General features: G+C 44.2%; 1 long non-coding RNA gene across 2 annotated transcripts in view; it reads left to right on the top strand.

Moving 5' to 3' along the window:
* The first annotated feature begins 517 nt into the window (after positions 1–517).
* Positions 518–20,933, top strand: part of LOC105912093 — a 38,260-nt gene continuing 17,844 nt past the window's right edge. For both annotated transcript variants that reach the window (XR_004162739.2, XR_001162876.3), the window contains exons 1-2: positions 518–723; positions 12,897–13,094. This is a non-coding gene — a long non-coding RNA (uncharacterized LOC105912093). The remainder of the gene's footprint in view (positions 724–12,896; positions 13,095–20,933) is intronic.

Consider the following 20,933-nt stretch of genomic DNA (forward strand, 5'->3'; position numbering starts at 1 on the left):
CTGCATGTTGATTGTACGCTGGCTACGAGGGACTCGGATGGTAGTTTTCAGCAAGTGAGCTGGGACAGCGCAGTGGATTCTGCTGCGGGCTATGGCTGCTTGTTCCGAAGAATGCGCTTGTTGCTAAGAGAAGATTGTTGGTCAGTTGCCACAGGGTTGTTTAGGTCCGCATTCCTGTTTACTACGCGCACAAATAAAATAGTCTTCTAAATCATAGTCGGTATGGCAAGTTTATCAACGACGACACGAAACACGAGATTGAGTATTTTATTAAGGAGGCATTAAAGCCCAGAGCTTTAACTGCACGTTTTCCCTCGGAACATCACGCCCCCTAACTGCGTAGCTGGCATAAGGATGTCAGAGGAACTAATGGAGTGGACAATCGGTCAGAAAGAGACCAAAAGCGAGCACAAAAATAATGCAATCAGCAAGTATATTATGTCTCCTTTCGAAAAGAACCCTGTATTTTCCGAGTGCTGAGGGAAAGGGCGGAGGTGGGGGGGGGGGGGGGGGGGGGTGTAACTCTCCGCTCCCGGAATCATGACAAGCGAGCTTCTGGCATTTTCAGCGGGGACGCACTTTCATAAGTTGCGCTGTTATTTCAGTACCATCGTCATCGTTACACAAGATAAAGCGGACATGGGTGACGTTCCAATGATCTGAACATGGAGGTTCAGCCGAAGAAAAGATCGAGGAACCGAACGAGGTCCTCCACTGCCAGTGGTAAGAAGACATTTATATCGCTTGTTTTGTACGTCCCGAGGCCAGAGCCATGTAATGCTAACGGGTTGAAAATTACGAGTTAAAGACAATCTACAAATCAATCTGGTTTGTGCGTGTATGCCCATTTGACTAATCCATATCGCACTAAAAGTTTGTCATGGCAGCTGTCATGAAACCAAGTGTTTATAGGCTATTTGTTCGAATGTTGCTATAGTGTTTATAAAATAATGAGCGATGGTGGATTAGGATACATCTGGTGTTTTAAGTTAATACGTGTAAGCCTAAAACTGTCAGGCAGCATCAGTAGGTGACGCTAAAACTGTCAGGCAGCATCAGTAGGTGCGGCCACTGCTGACATTCGCACAAGCAGATTCTCTGGCGGAAGTTACAGGGCACAGATAATAACATGCGACGCCACACCACCTTGTTGGTCGGCTATACAGCGGACGAAAACACCAAAGCACCTGACCTCCCGGGCGCGCTTGCCGCACGGGAACGAGCAAGTCTCGGCCGGTTGGGAGCGCGGACAAGCAGAGTAGGTTAAGTAGAAAACATACACTTTAAAGGGAACAACCAACAGAAGAAAATAGCCTACATAAACATTATCTTGTAAAATCTTGGGCTATTATAAATCACTAATTTAGTGACGCAACGTGTTTCAGCTAGCTATAAGATGACAAAACACGGCTCACTTCACGTCAGACAGTGCAAGTTGAGTAGGGTGTAAGCCAGTATTTTATTCTTAAAATATGTTTGGGGGTTCCATCTGAGGAACCTTACATTTTTTTAAGCCTATTGAACCCACATGCGCAATCTTTTCCCACGTAGCCTAAAAACATTGTGCGTCCTTTGTATTTGTTTCATTTTCAAAATGAAAACATGACTATGAATTTTTTATTTCTGAGGTTGTTGAAAGGACAAAGTGTACCAATAATATGTGTATCAATAATATGTAATTGCAATAGGTCTACCTACAACGTTGACAGCACTTTTAGAGAGTAATTTAGAGAGCTATAGGCTAATGTCATGTAAATCATAGGCTATTTTAACGAACAGTTGCTACTGTCAATGCGTTTGGCATGAAGCTGTATTGATTTGGACATACATTACGACATATCCAGATGTGCCAAAGCGGCCGCCCCACCGTGGTCAAGGGGTCTTAAATAAGTGCGTCACTCGCTCAGTCTCGATCCGGAGACACGTGGTATGGTTGTGGAACAAAATATCGCCAACTTGCGTGTTTGGCACCTCAGCTGGGGCCGTGGCATCAATCAGTGCTCTAACCAAAACAGCCTATTTTTCTCCCCCGGTGACTCAGGCCATGGAATGACGGGCTAATTGATTAAACCTTGATGCAGACCAGTGCCATTGGCACATCGTTTAATATTCTACATAAGGCAGATTGTTTTCCCCCTAAACTTTGTAAGCGCGTGAACTAAGCACAGGAAGCTGGCAGATCATTTCTTGAGGATCTGGCCAGGCAAGTGTCTGCGAGTGGAAAACGTGAAATTATTTTGTCATGTTTCTCATTGAGAGAATGAATTCGATCTCTCACGTCGTTATGTTGTTGGGGATTATGCACAGTAGTCTTATAAAGTGCTTCTATCGTTCCTGGAACAATTTGTATCACATGCCTACCGATACTCAACACCTTGGCCGGAAGCAATGCCTGAAACTGAAGTAGAACAAACACAAATATCACGGGCAAAGAAGCATGACTGTTGCAGATTATTTGACAGCATTTGTGTGTGTGTGTGAGAGAGAGAGAGAGAGAGAGACTGCGGGTGGGGGGCTCGATGGGTCAGGTTTAAGCGGAAAGCCTCCGCTCACACTGATTCCAACTGAGGGAAAGGTTTCACTGTCATGTTTTGATGGAGAACCTGTACGGTCCTATTGATGTGATCACAAGTGGACCTTTTGGTTTAAGAAAGGTACTTATTATGCTTGTTTAAGAACCTGCACCCCCCTCTCTTACTCTTTCTCTCGCTCTCTCGCTCTCGCTCTCTCTCTCTCTCTCTCACTTTCTCACTCACCACCCTGCTCTGCATAAAGAATGTATGTGTGTGTGTGTGTCCGCGCGCACATGCGCATGCACAAATATGCCTATATGCCTGGAACATAATCGCGCAGGCTTGCGGATGTTCTCGGAGGAAAGGGGAGGGTGATGACACATGTTTGTCTAAGGCTGTGGGTGTACTGTACACGTACGTGATAGGAGACGGTCCTTAGCTCTGGAGCGAAACTGATATTACTGCCATGGATTATGTGTGTGTGTGTGTGTGTGTGTTGTGGTCATAATGTGCTGCCTCTCTGTGACAGTGTGTATGTTTCCTCGTTATTGTGGACAGGAGGGGAAGTGTAAGATGATGCAGGAAACAGAACACACACCCCTGCAGAGAGGGAGGGAGGGAGGGAGAGAGAGAGAACGAGAGAAAGATGGAGAGGTGGGAAAAGAGAAGAGAAATCAGTTGCCAAAGGCTGAGACAGGGATAATCTGTGTGCGTGTGTGTGAGAGGGAGAGGGAGAGGGAGATAGGGAGGGAGAGAGAGAGGGAGAGAGAGGGAGAGAGAGGGAGGGAGGGAGAGAGAGGGAGAGAGAGATAGAGAAAGAGAGAGAGAGAGAGAGAGATGCTCTTCCACTGCAGCTGTTGCAGTGCTATAATGATGGATAGACAATTAACGAAGGTCTTCTGCCTCACACACACACACACACACACACACACACACACAGCTTGCAGTTATGGGAGGGCATGTATACGCACACCACACAGTTGGGACAGTGTGTGTTTACCGGTGAAAGTGGTGTGTGCACAGGTAAGCTGTGTGAGTGTGTGTGTGTGAGAGAGCATGAGTTTGCATGTTAGAGCATTGTGTGTGTGTGTGTGTGTGTGCTTGAATTTGTGTGTGTGTGTCTGTATGGTGTTGAGCAGAATCCTGTGTGTGAGACATCAATCCTCTGACCATGCCACGAGAAAAAGGGCATTCTGTAACGCACAAAGTTCTGCCAATGCAAACAAAACATTTGTGTGTTTGTTTGTGTGTGTGTGTGATAAGAGAGATAGAGAAAAACAGAGGGTGGCTATGGATGTGACACTGACCAGCATGGTGGATAGGTGAACTTTCAACCATTATGTTTCAATTTTATTCATCTCAAACAGGGCTAATTTGTTTTGCTTCTTAATGCTGAAAACAGCAGCAGCAAAGTAGAGTTAAGATTCAGTGTTAGTCATTTATGATCAGACAAGATGGAGATCACAGGGCAGAAATGCTGCAAAGTCAGCAAGAGAAATCAACAATGAAAAGTTAACAGATTGATTTGCTTGCGTCTTGTTTATGATTCTGTAGCATCATTTTTCTGCATTTGTGCATTTTGTGCTACACTTCTGAAAGTATGAACTGTGAAAACCACAAAAGGAAAAGTGAGCAGAGAATAGCAATAATTGTCGAAGGCTTTTTGATGACCAAAAATCTGCTTAATGAGCTAAGGACGTCCAACTACACAAAAGAAATAATAAACACAAATAGTAAATATTCAGAACAAGTGATGTTCATTGTTTTCTCTGTTTAAGCAATGAAAACCTGGGCTTATGGCAATAACTTTATTTGGCACAGTATGGAGTGTGTGTGAGCTTGTGTGTGTGAGCTTGTGTGTGTGAGCTTGTGTGTGTGTGTGTGTGTGTGTGTGTGTGTGTGTGTGTGTGTGTGTGTCTGTGAGTGCATGCTCGTACATGTCTGGGGTAGTTATTGCTTTTGCAGTGTGTGTTTATTTGTGTGTGTGTGTGTGTGTGTGTGTGTGTGTGCACATACAGTAATCTGGTTATTGCGTTTGCAGGGCGTGTGTGTGTGTGTGCGTGTGCGTGTGTTTCGGCACTGACAAGAGAGGACATGGCGTACTCAGTGACCAATGTCGTACGCTGAACAGGGGAAGCACCGCTCAGAGTGCATGCCGAGAGTTTGAGGGGAACTTAGAGAGGAAGTACTATAGACCGTACGTGTGTGTGTGTGTGTGTGTGTGTGTGTGAAGAGGGGTCATATGAATATGTATGTGGCTTGCGTCACACACACATACACACTCTGTAATTATCTTGCACTCACACACACACACACACACACACACACACACACACACACACACACACACACACACACACACACACACACACACACACACACACACTCACACACACACACACACACACTCACCTTTTCCAGGCTATGTCTGGGACAGGTCTGTGTTAGCTCCCAGTGGGTGAGTGGTGATTATAATGAGCCTAGTGCGTGATGTGGTGGAACAGGCAGCGGTCATCAGATACAGATCTCTGTGTGTGTGTGTGTGTGTGTGTGTGTGTGTGTGTGTGTCTGTGTGTGTGTGTCAGTGGCCTCAGCAAGCTGCTGTGTGACAAGAACAAGGCCTCACGAAGCAGTGGGAAACCAGGGCAGATCCACTGAGTCATGGCGGTCTGCTAGAGACTATGCCCCCTCCACTCCACTCCACCTTTTTTTTTCCCTCTCTCTCTCTCTCTCTCCCCATTTGCGATTATATATATATATATATATCACTCCCTATCCCTCTCTCTTTCTCTCTCTCTCTCTCTCTCTACCCATATGCTATTATAAATATACATCTCCCTCTCTTTCTCTCCAGCTCGAGGTCCCTCTGCATCTCCCTTCCTCTCTCTCTATCTCCTTCTCTTTTTCTCTCTCCATCTGTCTCTCTCTCCATCTCTCATTTTTCCATCACCCTCTACTCACTTGCCTACAGTGGTGTGTATGGGATAGTGTTTTCTCTTGTATGCATGCAGATGCTTGTATGAAATTGTGACTACATGCATGTACATCTTTGGGTGTGTTTGTGTGTGTGTGAGAGAGTGAGAGAGTGAGAGAGAGAGAAATAGGTATATGTATGAATATTTAAATGTGTGCAAATGTCTGTGTATCTCTCTCTCTCTCTCTCTCTCTCTCTCTCTCTGTGTGTTTGTGTGTATCTACTTGGATGTGTGTGTGTGTGTGTGTGTGGGTATATGCGTGTGTTTGTGTTTGCACACACAAGTGTATTTATGTGTGCCGCAGGGTGTTAATATCAGCGTGTGATTTCTGATGATCATCTGTTCTCTATCTTCTCATGCAGAAAAGATAGACAGGCAGAAAGACAGACAAGACAGACACACACGCTCACTCTCGCTCACACGCTCACACGCTTACACGCTCGCACGCACGCACGCACACACGCACACTCACGCACGCACAAACACTAACACACTCACACACGCACGCACACAGACACTCACACACACACACACACACTCACACGCACACACAAACACACACACACAAACACACACTCTCACACGCACACACACACACTTGCACACACACACACATTCTGTTTCTAGCTCTTTTTCTGCGCGCCTTCTCTCACTTCCTGACTGGCCTACATTGATAAAAAGGGACGTGGCAAGGCGGCCATTTTTAGCCTTCCCCATAGCAGCTTCCCTTGGGCTAGAGGGAGAGGAACAGAACTCTGCTCAGTCTCCCTGTCTTTGAAGAGATGTGAAGAGACTAATGGCGTTTAAAACACACATGCACAAACACAGACATATATGTATTTACAGTTTACATCAAATATCACCGCATAAATCCATTAGTACAATATGCTCAGCGAGGATTAACCTGAAATAAATAAAACAAGGCGGTGCGTCAAGATGCACCTTACCAGCAATAGCAGGTTACTGATACGGATGGAGAAACAAAATACAATGAAATCAGCAATGACGGCAAAGGGTTCTCTACTACAATAAGTGAAAGGGAAAAAAGGGAAATAAACTTTCGATTCATTGATGCGCTTGCAACATCCAGATACATATAATTTGAGGAACACTCTGCCCCTGTAGACCAAGGGACTAGCCACCATACAAACATTCATTCAAATAAACCCTCATCTGCACAAGACGCCCCACAGAAATAGATGGGCCTAGCGTGCAGGCTGAGATCGATGACACGTCAGTACCTGATGCATCCATCCCAGTGAGGGATTTCACACACACACACACACACACACACACACACACACACACACACACACACACACACACACACACGTATTTACAGGTTGTATGCACACACACAAACACTAGTTGATCTCCAGTTACATATGGACACACTTACACACCTCACCTATAGGTATAGATAGACATACATGAACAAACAGATAAACACATTTTTGTTTGGAGTATTCATTATTGACACCTCTCTCTCTCTCTCTCTCTCTCTCTCTCTCTCTCTCTTTCTTTCTTCCTTCCACTCTCCTTCCACTCTCTCTTTCACACACCACACACACTGTGTCGCTGTGAGGTTTTGCATTCAGCGCAGCTCGGCTAAGTTTAATTTTGTGTTTGTATAGGACTATACTGCCACCCAGATCCAGTGATTCGCCAGTTTTTCCCACCGCAGTCACTCTTAACTCTGTCATTGACTTCAGATCCGTCTAGCATTGAATGTCCATAAATGTTCAAATTTGTGGATCATTCAGTTACCAATCAGAGGCTGCAAAAATGGCAGCTGCTCTGCTTAATGTGTGTGAAATAAATAATAAACATAAATCTAACACTGCGCTCCTTGGATAATTATACTGTATATGTCATTTATTTTATTTTATTTACAAACGACTGTATTGAGATTAGTTCAGTATTGCGGCATTTCAGCATTATTGAAAGACGATTAAGAGTGGACCTGTCAGTTCTTTGCTTTTGTAGGTAGCTTGGCACCAAAAACTGTTCTCACAGTGATGAAAGGTTCCTGTAGAATTCATATCAGATGGCGGCACTGATTCAGTCAGTCTGATTTGAGTCTGCTCATGTTTGAGAGGCAGAGAGTATGGGAGTGTTCTTATTTACTATGAATGCTTGTCTTTGCTGTGTTGGTGTACAGGAAACTGTCCTCTCATACTGTGTTGGATTAGATTATTATAAGGCTTATATTTAGTTTATAATGAGTATATAATACTGAATGGTTAGAGGAGTAAATGATTGCAGTGTATTTTTTTTTCATGTAGTAGTTCAAAAAGGAGTCCAACTGATAAACAAGCCACCAGTCACCAGACTTTTACTGAAACCCCTCAAAACACTTTCTTGGTCCTAATCCTATTTCTATATGACTATGACTGCAAAAGGAAGAGATTCTCTTTAAAAGCCCCTTATGACCTCACCCTACACACACACACACACACACACACACACAGACATAGACACTCTTGCACACGCAATCAAAGTAACTCCACCTCCTCACCTGATAGAAAGCAAAGTCATCATGACCAGGCTGTATTCTCCAGGGAGACAGGGGAGAGGGAGAGAGAGAGGGAGAGGGAAAAGGAGGAGAGAGAGGGTGAGAGAGATAGAGTGAGGGAGAGGGAGACAGAGGGAGAGTCAGAGCGAATGAGGGAGAAAGAGAGAGAGAGAGAGAGAGAGAGAGAGAGATATGCTTTGGTAATATTGTACTTGCAGTTATACCAATAAAGCTTATTGAATTGATAATTGAGAGAGAAGTTTAACATTCCTTTATTATACTGCTGTCTAACTTTCTTACATGATTATGCTTATACGTTATACGTAATAACAAAGCTAATCAACAAGGCTTACACCACCCCATTAAAAATAAGGAAAAGAAAGAGAGGGAGAGAGATAGAGAAAGATAGAGGGAGACAGAGGGAGAGACAGAGAGAGTGAGGGAGACAGAGAGAGGGAGAGAGAGAGAGAGATATGCTTTGGTAATATTGTACTTGCAGTTATACCAATAAAGCTTATTGAATTGATAATTGAGAGAGAAGTTTAACATTCCTTTATTTTACTGCTGTCTAACTTTATTACATGATTATGCTAATACGTTATACGTAATAACAAAGCTAATCAACAAGGCTTACACCACCCCATTAAAAATAAGGAAAAGAAAGAGAGGGAGAGAGGAAGAGAAAGATAAAGTGAGGTAGAGGGAGACAGAGAGAGTGAGGGAGAAAGAGAGAGAGAGGGAGAGAGAGGGAGAGAGAGGGGGGAAACAGAGAGGGTGAGGGAGAGAGAGAGAGAGAGAGGGGAGGAGAACTGTCTTCAGGTCAGAGGCTCTCAGTGGACCTGATGTGTCGACTTCCGGATCTTTCTTTGGCTGAGGCCTTTGAATGGCCAAGGCTAGTGCCAGACACGTAGGCAGGGGCTTGGCAAAGTTTACTGCTCATTATGCTGTTGGATAAAACACACACACACACACACACACACACACACACACACACACACACACACACACACACACACACACGCACTGTACACTCACACAGCGCTTCACTTATGTACCCGGACACACACAGACAAGCAATTTGTTCACAGACGCACCCAGACTGAACACACACACACACACACTCGCACACACACCTATGAGATGAACACAATTCATCACTATTGTCTGTTTTTGTTACTGTTTCAGCATGATGTGTTTGTTGTTTTGAGGGAATAAAAGTAACAAATTGTTACTGGTCGCTCCAGTACTTTCTAGAAAATCATTGTTTTTACTGAGGATATCTGTTGACGTTTTTTATTTTAATTTAGCTGAAATGAGGAACTTGTACTATAGGGAGCACGTCTCTGGTACTGTCCCTTGGGTTTTCTGTTCTCCATTCTCGCTCGAGCTTCTCTAGCCCTTCGCCCACTCCATTGAGAGGAGTGCCTGCTGAGAGGGCAGCGTAAGGGCAGAACGAGATTATCGCCACAGAGTGTGATGCGTGGCGTACCTGGTGTTTCGTGGTGTTCATGGTTTTCGCCATGGCTTGGTTGGTGGTTTGTTGAGGCGAGCAAACCCCTCGGTTAAATGTGAGTCAGCCAGTCAATTTCCAGGTAGCTCGTTATATTGAAGCTATTGTGAGTGCAATCATGCATCCCTTCAACAACTCATTGGATGGCTGAAAATTTGCCAAAGCTTAACCTATGAAAAAAACTAACACATGAATGAATCATTTCTGAATGAATTTCTTTTTTGCTTTTGAATTTTGAATTGTTAGTAATTGTCAGTAATAATCAAAAGTTGATTGTTGGTCTGTATAACACTTCTACTACAGACCAGCCTATACCAACTTGTTGTTGTAAGTACTGTTATTACTGATAGTATTGTTTAGAGGTCATGAGACCTTACAGTCAATTATCAATTACAGCTGCTTAATGTTGACTTGAAGTCAAATAGTAACTTGAATTCAGTGTACATTTTACTCAAGGTACTTTTTAAACTCTTACTTCAGTAGTAAAATAAAAACGATTAGTAATCGACACATTTCGATGGCCGTGACAGACTACCAAAACAAACAAAAAGAAACAGGCAAAGATCAAAATAAATCAAAATAAAGACACGTAGTGAAAGCTGGCATCGTCATCAAGGCTCTCTATCTCTTTCTCTGTATACGTGCTTACGTGTGTGTGTCTGTGTTTATTTGTGTGTGTACGCATGTGTGTGCATGTGTGTGTGTATGGTGTATGTGTGTGTTTGTGTGTTTGTGTGTTTGTGTGTGTGTGTGTGTGTGGGTGTTTGTGTGTGTGGGTGGGGAAAGTTATTTGCGCCCTTGTTCCTGGTGCTGTCATGCCCAAGTGGCCTTCTCTGTACTGTAGCCTACAGCGGTGTGTGTCTGCGAAGGAGTGTGCACTTGTGTGTGTAGGTGTCGCAGTTGGAGTGTGTGTGTGTTTGTGTTCATGGGAAGCCATTGCAATATATTTCAGTTCCTTCAGTATAAAGTACATAATCATCCTGCTCTCTGCTTATTTCCCTCTCTGTCTGGCCTGCTCTCCTCTTTCTCTCTCTCTCTCCCTCTCTCCCTCTCCTCTCTTTCTCTCTCTTTCCATTTTAGTCTTTCGATCATTGCTGTTGTGGCCCTATGATCGTGTCCTCATTCTCACTCTCTGTTCTCGTTCTGTCTCTGTCCTTATTTTGTCCCTCTCCACTTCCCTCTCCCACTCTCTCTCTCTCCCCTCTGGCTCGCCCTCTCTCTCTCTCTCTCTCTCTCTCTCTCTCTCTTTCTTTCTTTCTTTCTTTCTCTCTCTCTCTTTCTTTCTCTGCTTCCCCTGCCACCCTACTTGTCTCTCTCTGTCCTGTAGTCCTGTTTGTGCATTGTTATGTAAGAGGCTGTCCACTTGCTTTAGACTCAAGTGTGCGTGCATACCAATGTGTATGTGTGTGTGTGTGTGTGTGTGTGTGTGTGTGTGCATGTGTGTGTGTGTGTGTGTGTGTGTCGTTGTCAGTTCACTTTGGTGCTCATGTAAACTGGAGACGTTTTTTTTCTTTGTGTATGAGTTCTTTACTGCATCTTCTCATCTGTCAGATCTGAGTAGATCATTGGTGTTTTGTTGGTCCAGTTCACACATTCTCCACTAGAGGGCTCTGAAGTGTCAACATCTAGAGTTTGAATCCATGTGGTTCCACAGCTGGCATTTACATCAGTCCCCTAACTTTCTCATCTGGACAATCTGTCACCAGAGTTGGATTTTGTGTGTGTGGGTCTGTGTCTGTGTGTGAGTGTGAGTGTGTGTGTGTGTGTGTGTGTGTTTATTTCATCAATGCAGTCAGTGCCTCTGGATGTGGATGTGGTTAGTGTGTTGTGAGTCTGTGTTCACAATATGTGCGTATTTGTTTTTTTTTTACCAGTGAAATCTATGCCATTTGATGTGGTTGGTGTGTGTGTGTGTGCGATTGAGTGAGTGAGCGTGTATTTGTGTGTTTGTGTGGCCATTGCTCTCTTTCCCTCTCTCTGAGCGTGTAAAAGACTCACTGAGTTACATCAGCCCGTTCACTAATGTAACTCACTTAACCTTTAGCCTGGAGAGTGGAGTTTTCAATTTGTCATCACATCACACAAGGTGACATCATGTCTATAAATGTCACACAGCATACTGGTTACATATCATTGTCGCCATTCTCACTTTGTTGTTGTTGTTTCCATGTGTTGTACTAATCTGTATTCAATGTGTACTATTTGCTCCTGTAGAAATTCTTCAAATAGCTGTGTGTGTGTGTGTGTGTGTGTGTGTTGTGTGTGTGTGTGTGTGTGTGTGTGTTTGTTTGTTTGTGTTTGTATGATGAGGACTTGAATAAAAGAGCAATACACACTGTCTTAATTAGTTGTTTGACTCTTTCCTACAGTGGGTGGTGCATATATGTTATGTAAGTTTAGTGTGTGTGTCTAAAGTATTTGGTTGAACTTTGATGCGTTTTCTTATAGGGTAACTCCTAGGCACTCATCCATTTCCTCCCGGGTGTCCAGAGTGTAACAGGGACTTATTAATGATGGAGAGCTATTCTTGGAGTAAACTCTGAGTCATGTTTCCGACGGTGTTGCAATAGCTTTAAAAAAGAAAAAGGCTGAGATAATTTTAGAACAAACTCCTAGTCATGCTGACCTGTGTGTATGTGTGTCTTTGTGTGTGTGTGTGTGTGTGTGTGTGTGTGTGTGTGTGTGTGTGTGCTGCTCTCTACCAGACAGACAGGTTGGGTAGGGAGGCTTCCATCACCTGGGCATTGACCAGCAGCTGATTGGCCTACACTGGCAGAAAGGCAGTATCTGATTGGTTGAATTGTTTTTCTGTGGAGCCACATCAGCATCTCTGTCAGTTTCCACGGGCTACGATCTGATTGGCTTACAGCCCCATGTCTTGCCTGATTGGCTGGCCTCCTTCAGTCCCGTTTGAGGCAGTTCGCAAGGGCTGGCACTTCGCATTGCCGCATCACCATAGCAACATCCCAGGGGTCAGCCGCTGGTAAAACAGACATGAGTCATTTCGTAATAAACTTCAGGAGAAAGAAAGAGTGTGAGAAAAAGGAGAGAGGAAGGGAGAGAGAGAGTATGAAATGTGTGCTCTCAAGATTAGCTGATTGTAAGAGAATTGAGTAAAATGAAGGAGGCAGTGCAAAGAAAGAGGCCTTATTAGAAACAGTACGGTGCATGTCTGAGAGAGGGACAGAGTGTGAGAACATAGGAAGAGGGAGAAAGAGAGAAAGAGAGAGAGAGAGAGAGAGAGAACAAACAGGCAACAAGTAACAGAACAGAACTCAGGATATAGCAACACAGTCCAGACTCCTGCTGACAGTCTCTCTCTCTCTCTCTCCCACTCTCTCTCTCCCTCTCCCTCTCTCTCTCTCTCTCTCTCTCTGCTGTAGGATGTGTTGGCCTTGGCCTGTGCTCTCTCCTTGACCCGCTGCTGAGCTCCAATTCCCTTTCTCCCGTCACCGTGGGATACCTGGCTTGATTGACAGCTCTAAAGAGTGCAGCCACCCGTGGCCAGGACGGCAGTAACGGCCACGACGCCAGCGTTTCATTCGCACCAAACCCAGTGGCGGAACCATGATGAAGATGAGGTTCGTGAGTCATCTCTCTCTCTCTCTCTCTCTCTCTCTCTCGCTCTCTTTCTCTCTCTTTTTATCTCTCTCTCTCTCGCTTTCTCTCTACCTGTCTGTTTTGCGTCGGTGCGACAGCGGAGCTGAAACAGCATCTTTCGTTTCCCTGCTTGAAGTCGTTCGGTGTTTTGACGGCATCACTTTTTAAAAGAAAATCTCCCTCAAACGGTTTCTCTTTCGCATCATCCCTCCGTTGCTGTGGAGATACTGTGCGAAATAGAAACAGACAGACTTTGTCGAGGAATGGGGGGAATCATTGCTCCATTGCTCCACAGTGATTAACTGATTTCTTTGATTGATTGCTTGTTTGGTTGATCGATTGATTGATTCGTTGATTGGTGGATTGACTAGTTAATTGATTGGTTGGTTGGTTAATTGACTTCACTGGGGTGAATAAATGAACATACAATTATCTAAAGCTTATTACTTCAACAACAAACTTGCTATTCCCGTTGCTTCTGATGGTGTTCACTGCCCTGGCTGGTTCTGATTCTAAGCGCTCTGCTTCCAAGTGGTTTGGACCACTTTGTTAAAGTCAGTGCCTATTCTCTCTTCAAGAAGAGTTTGTGCAGTGTCCATTATGTGTGTGTGTGTGTGTGTGTGTGTGTGTGTGTGTGTGTGTGTGGTGTGTGTGAGTCTGTGTGTGTGTGTGTGTGTGTGTTTGGAATCCAGGTCACTGAGTTCTCCCTCTCTTCTCGGCATATCTCTTGACTCCTCAGCAAACACACTCACCACAGTCGTCATGGTGATACAGTGAATGTGTAAAGGCTGAAAGGCTGTGTGGAAAACCATCTGAATGTGTGTGTGTTTGTGTGTGTCTCTCTCTGTGTGTGTGTGTGTGTGTGTGTGAGAGAGAGAGACAGAGAGTATGTGAGTTCATTTGTGTGGGAATCTGTGTGTGTGTGCGTGTGTGTGTTTGTGGGAGAGAACATTTTAATTTGGGTTCAGAAAGTTCATTTGTGAGTGTGTGCGCATGTATAAGTCTGTATGTATTTATCTCTGTGTGAAAGTGTGTGCATTTGCATGTCAGCATTCTTAGGCATATGCCCAAGTCAGTGTCAGTATGTGTGTTTGTGTGTGTGTGTGTGTGTGTGTGTGTGTGTGTGTTTGTGTGTGTGTGTGTGTGTGTGTGTGTGTGTGTGTGCATTAGCGCACAGACCATCTTCTCCTCACTCCACTCTGTGTGCCCTCTAACTCTGCGTGAAAGGAGATACTGAAGAAATGCTCAGTGCATCTTTAAGTTATGCAACGCTGTCCCAGGCCATTAAAGCACATTACCAGCCATGCAATTTGTAGGCTCTGCTCTGGACTATGAAGATGAGATCCATTAAATGAAATGGCCTTTTCCTGGCTATGAGGTCATTAATGTGGAGGTGTCAGGCCGTATGGATTTACTGCCGTGTTAGACGTATAGATGGCAGTAAATGGACATGTGAGGTCTGGAATATGAGTTTCTTCCTCTCTTTTTCCCTGTGCTCTGCTCTCGCACGCACACACACACACACACACACACCATTTGTTTTTTTTATAGTAACAGAAGTGAACATTCTTCAGATTCACACTCTGTGAGTGTGTGTGTGTGTGTCTGTGTGTGTGTGTGTGTGTGTGTGTGTGTGTGTGTCTGTGTGTAAAAACTACTTAAGCCTTACCAGAAAGAGAGTCAGTCTGAAACATTTTATGAGTAACTGTAACCATTCATCTTGTTGATTCACTGTTTATCACACACACACACACACACACACACACACACACACACACACACACACACACACACACACATACACACTCACACATGCACACACCCAGACTTGTACTCACACAGTCATTTAACCCCAATCATGGCTATCCACTAACGGCTAAAATATAACGGACAGTAAAAGCCCCCTTCACCAACACCACGGTAGCCCACTGAGAAAAAGACCTTCGGTGTATACTTTATGCTGTTGCCAGGCCATACACACTCCTTGGCTTGACCATGAGCGTAAAAAAAGATGAAGGCTCTCCACCAGCCCCCACCGGACTCTTCCACACCCCCGACAATAAGACCAATTGGCCAACTGGCAGTGTAAGCCTTAAAAATATGGACCAGATTCCCTCCCTTGGAAGTCGTCTCTCCTCAAGGGCAGACATGGACGGAGAGGTGCACCATTGCATCTGCTGTGCCAGTTAAACTTTCGCAAAGCTCCCTACAACAGTCTTTGAAGACTTCAATTCAATTCAATTCAATTCAATTCAATTCAATTCAATTCAAAGTTGCTGTTTGGACACAGCGTTGCCAAAGCTAGGGTTAAGAACCACCGAGTAATATAACGAGAATAGTAAAGAAAAAAATACAGCAATGTGAATCTCTGACAACCGGACAGTGACCACATGTTCTTTGTCTTCTTGGCAGCCAGGTTCTTCTGTTTCCCCTGCAAGGTTGTGGTCACTGGACCTGCCTTAGACAGAGTTAGCCTCAGCTTCGTATCCCTGACAGAGAGGAGACACTCTGCCATTGATGTTCCTCTATAACAATTTTTTTCTCCAATTTGAATACTGCATTTACTATTTTAGTACATTGATTTGAATTGGTTTACCCCCATAGCTGGCAATGTCATGCTGTAAAAGCTTTTTTTTTCCATTTTTGCAAGGTATTCCAGCCAGGAAACACAGAACTACATAGTGCATATCCTGGATGGCTAATGGGAAAGACACAGGTGTTTATCTGTCATTCACATGACTATATGCTATAAAAATCAATTTGAGGATGGTACCAAAGCTAGTTGCCTATAAAACCATACCTCAAAAAGTGTCAAATTGTTGCATAGTGTTACTTTAAATCTATAGGCTGTGTTTTCAAGCTGATAGTTTTTCAAATAGTTTTCGGTTGATTTGGCATTCAAAGTCAAACAAATCTTCATGGTCTTGTTAGCTCTCTTTTTAGTTCCCCCCATTAGTTCAGCCTTTTGTGCTGACCTTCGGAATATTGTGTTCCGTTCATTCACAGCCATTTTTAGTGTATTGCTAGTGAACTGTTAGTGAAATCAGTAATCAATTCAGGCAGGTTTAGTGCCTGTGTAAATGTTTTGGAACTGTTATAGGAGTGCGTCTGCAGGTCAGATGAAGTTAATACAGTTTATTGGGCCCCGTCTTTGTGTTTCTGGATTCTCCAGCTATTTGCAGACACACATTGGTTTGATTGTGGTCTGGATTGGAGGGGAGTTCACTGTCAGGCAGCAAATGCAATGAGGGAGGCATGGTCCATTACACTGACTCAACTCCACTACTCCCAAGAGCTGGACACCATGTGAACCTCCCTAAAGAGCCCCCTCTATTCGTGCCATTAAGCAGGTACAGACCTAATATAAGGCTCGACAGAGGAGCACTTTTGTTTATGACAGTCCAGGTTGTTTCTCTGAGTGATTTCTCTGAGGGTATTTCCACCAAACACATGACTATTGCCTTGGGGATTAGTTTGGTCAGACTCATTTTCTGTTCTTACATTAAAACCCGTTAGCACTTTCCGCCTAGGCCTGTAAATTGCATGTTTTTCCTCATTATAATAGGGGGAGTCTGCTGCAGGGACATATGCTGTGCAAATATATGTGCTTTGTTTTGATTTGCCTGTTATTGTCAGTTTGTTTTTCCTGTTGTGATGACAGAAATGTTTATTTGGCAAGATTCTCCCCAAACCACACCAAAGGTCCTCCTGAGAATTGACCACATCTCACTGTTGTTGCTTAGCGGGAGGCTGTCATCACCTCCTCATGCCCTGAGGGACAGTTAGTGGGTGTGTCTCCACCACACTGGTTTCAGTCATGATGAGTCCACACCAAAGGCTGAGGAGTTCAAGCACTGAATGTTCCAGAAACTGATAACAAAGGAACACAGTGAAATAATTTGATCGGACCATCATGAACCGATATATGTAAACAAAAAACACTAATAAACTACGTAAGACGTTATGCTAGAGATTTGTAACGTGCAGTGCAATTAAGGTGCTCACTCCCCTCAAGTACCGAGCTTTGCTAGCTTTTACTGGGCATAAGGCAGTCATCTGCTGCAGAGAGGGTGTACCATCGCCTTTACCCCCCTTAGCTCAGTCCTCTCTGGATAGGTTGGCTGGACATTATGAGTGGGTGGGGTTGCTATGGGGTGTTATCTGTGGCTGTGGCCTCTCGGATGATGGTGTGACTTGCTGTACTCTCTTTTGAAAACTCTGACCTGCTTGCAAAGACTAAGCTACTGGTCTACAAGGCCGTTATCTTTCCTCTGGTTTTATATGGTGCAGAGACTTGGGCTTCAGTAGGTGAAAAAGTGGCCTGGAGTCCTACTTGATGGTACCTACCACCAGAGATGCCTGCGAAAAATCTTATCAGCTGGAAAGAGAAGTGCACTAACATTGTAGTTCTTGAGGAGGCAAACATCGGCATCGTTGCCACCATTATCGTTAAACACCAGCTGATATGGACAGGGCATGTAATACAAATGCCTGACTCACGCCTCCCAAAACAGACCCTCTACTCAGAACTAAATGCTGGCCAGCAAGCACTTGGAGGTCATAAGAAAAAAACAAGGACAACATCAGAATCCACCTCAAAAACATCCACATAAACAGCTCTAACTGGGAAGACCTCGCCCCAAAACAGAACCGCAGGGAGAGAGGGGCCACATTCCTTGAAGACGATCCCTGACAGGCTGCAGGTGTCCAGCATCAGCAGAGAAAGGAGAGACCCCCAGCAACGGCCGTCCCACATGCCACTCCCAGCACCTCACCTCAGTGTCATACTGCAAGAGAGTTTGTGGCTCCAGAATTGGCCCCTTCAGCTGTTTGAGGACCTACAATCACAATAAGGACCCATCAGGATGAACATCATACTCACCGATGATAGTGATGGTAATGATTGTGATGATGGTGATGATTGTGATGATGATGGTGATGGTGATGATTATTGTGGTGATGATGATGGTGTAAGCTCTCTGCTAGCTCCTTATTACATTGAAAAGAAACTGACCGTTTACCCGCCATGTTATACTATTGCCAACCGTCCCAGGGGATTTCCCCAAAATCCAGCATGGCTGTTTCTAAAAGCTTGATAAGATCAGCGAACATTTGTGTGGAGATTGTGTAAGAGTGTAACAGTTTGGACCAAGACCAGGAACACAATGAACCCTTCTCATCCAGCGTGGTCTAGACAGAGAGGAGACACTCCAATGGCTTTCACTGAAGGTTTATTTTTTTCAGTATGGTAGTGCGTGAAGCAGCTCAAAGGTTCAAAACACGGGTGTCAGTCAGTGCAACCCTATCTGTTTTTGTGAACAATGAGCAACTGTCGAGGTTAACTGTGAAAGTTGTGGAGTGCATCCTCATCATCTTAGCATCAGCAATTTGGCTACATTCATGGATTGAGGCTGCTGACCTCCAGTTGGAACTATCATTTGGGGGAATAATCAAAATCCAATGAACTAAAGAAGTCAATATCTAGTGTATTCAAACTTAATTAGTTAGCGCTGTTGTATACAAGCAATATGCCATTCCACACGGCTGTGATTACCTGCGGCTCATGGGGATATTCTTTACCAGCCCCACCCAACACACAGAGACACACACACATATTATGTGACATAAGATTCTGTGTTAAGCAAGGGAGCCTTAGTGTGTGTGTTTGTGTGTGTATGTGTGTGTTTACTTACTTACTATCTTACTCTGGTGGTACTAGCCATCTCATCTCTTTCTCAGTGATCCTCATGGCAGCAGCTGTGTGTGTGTGTGTGTGTGTGTGTGTGTGTGTGTGTGTGTGTGTGTGTGTGTGTGTGTTTGGTACGGCTGTTGTTTTTCTGATATTAGATATGAAGTCAGGTTGCAAAATCTTCTTCAAAACATGATTCTTTTTTGGGCCGATGTGATTGGCCAATTGAACTCCACAACCCCTTGTCCTAGTTGGTTGCTGGGGAAGCAGAGCAAGGTGTTTTTATCCCTCCTCTTCAGCAGAAGGATGAGGTGAGTGAGTGTGTGTGTGTGTGTGTGTGTGTGTGTGTGTGTGTGTGTGTGTGTGTGAGATATAAAGCTGATATGTTTGGTGTTTAGAGGGGGAAAGGCCTACTAACATCCTCTTTTCATCTTCACCTTTTCTATTCTTCTACTCTCTTCATCTCATCTTCAACTTTTCTATTCCCCATAAATCCTTTATTTATATTCCTTTTTTTCTCTTAGTGGTATTCTATTTGGTCGTGATAGTATGTGAGAAAGAGTTTGTGTGTGCTGTGTTTGTGACAGAATCTGTCTGTGTGTCAGTTGTGAAAGAGAGGATGAATCATCAGGGTCACTCGGCTGGTAGAGGACGGCCTTTACCAGAAATCTCTCTCACACACACACACACACACACACACACACTCACACACACACACACACACACACACACACACACACACACACACACACACACACACACACACACACACACACACACTTACAATAGGACAGGTCCACTAGTTGTGTTTGTGCCAAAGGGTGAGTGAGTTGTTATATATGTGTGTGTGTGTGTGTCTGTGGGTGTGTGCATGTGTGACTGCACACACATTCATTTGTGTGTGAGAGAATGTGTGGAACAGTGGGTTATGAGTCATATCCTAGTTTCATTCATGAGCATAAGAGATATAAAAATGAAAGTTTAGAGTCAGAGAGAGAGAGAAAGATAGAGAGAGAGAGAGAGAGAGAGAGAGAGAGAGAGTTATAAGAAGAACAGATTTAGTGAGTTCATTTGGAAGACGGAAGTCAGTGAGGACTCAGCATTCGTGTGTTCTCTCTTTCCCTCTCTCTGTCTGTCCATGTCAGCTCAACCAGGTAGGCTTGCAAAGTCAAGTGTGTGTGGGCGTCTGTTTGCCAGGTGAGTGGGTGTTTATGTGCGCGCACGTGCACATGTTTTTGTGTGTCTGTGTGTGCATGTGTGAAAGGGAATGAAGGAGAGTGTGTGTGGGCATCTCTGTGTGCATTTGCCAGGTGAGTGGGTGTATGAGAGAGTAAGCGTGTGGTGGTTAAACTGTTCCAGCATGGTCGTATTTCTCTCCCTGTATCTCTGACAGTACACTGAGAGGGTCGGAGGGCTCCAGTGTGTGCTGTGTGGCATAATATTACCCTCTGAGGCTGTGTGTGTGAGTGTGTGTGTGTGTGTGTGTGTGTTTGTGTGTCTGTTAATTAACTTGTGCTAATTCTGCATTGGCATCATGAATGCTCTTCATGACTTGGTATAGGTATGTGAAGTGTAATTAGTGTGTGTAACAGGGTGACTAAAGGTATTTGAGTGTGTGTAGTCTGTGTGTAGTATGGGATTTGTAGTGTAGTGTGTGTGTGTGTAGTCTGTGTGTGTAGTGTGTAAGTATGGGATTTAAGGTTAATGTTCAGAGTTAGTGTTTAATTTGTGAATTATTGTGTGCGCTGTGTGGTTTTGATAGCATGTGAGGAAGTGTGTTTGTGTGTGCTGAATCTGTGTGTGAGTTACAGCGTGTGTGTGTGTGTGTGTGTGTGTGCGTGTGTGTGTGTGCGTGTGAGCTTTGAGAACATACCCAGGGGCACATTATTCTGTCACTACAGCTCTTTATTTGGGCAACACCTAAAATCCTCCATAGGACAACTGGTTTGGCAGTTTTAGAAGGTACACACACACACACACAGACGTACATTTGAGTGAAGAATGGTGTAGTTTATGCTGTGGTTTATGCAGAAGTTCTGAAATGAGTGGTCTGTGACTGGTTAGATGTCGTGTCAATTAGAAATCTCATCTGTGGTTGGTATTTTCTACCAAAAAGATAGGAGGGGATTTC

Source organism: Clupea harengus, chromosome 21, assembly GCF_900700415.2.
Source record: "Clupea harengus chromosome 21, Ch_v2.0.2, whole genome shotgun sequence".
NCBI classification, from domain to species: domain Eukaryota; kingdom Metazoa; phylum Chordata; class Actinopteri; order Clupeiformes; family Clupeidae; genus Clupea; species Clupea harengus.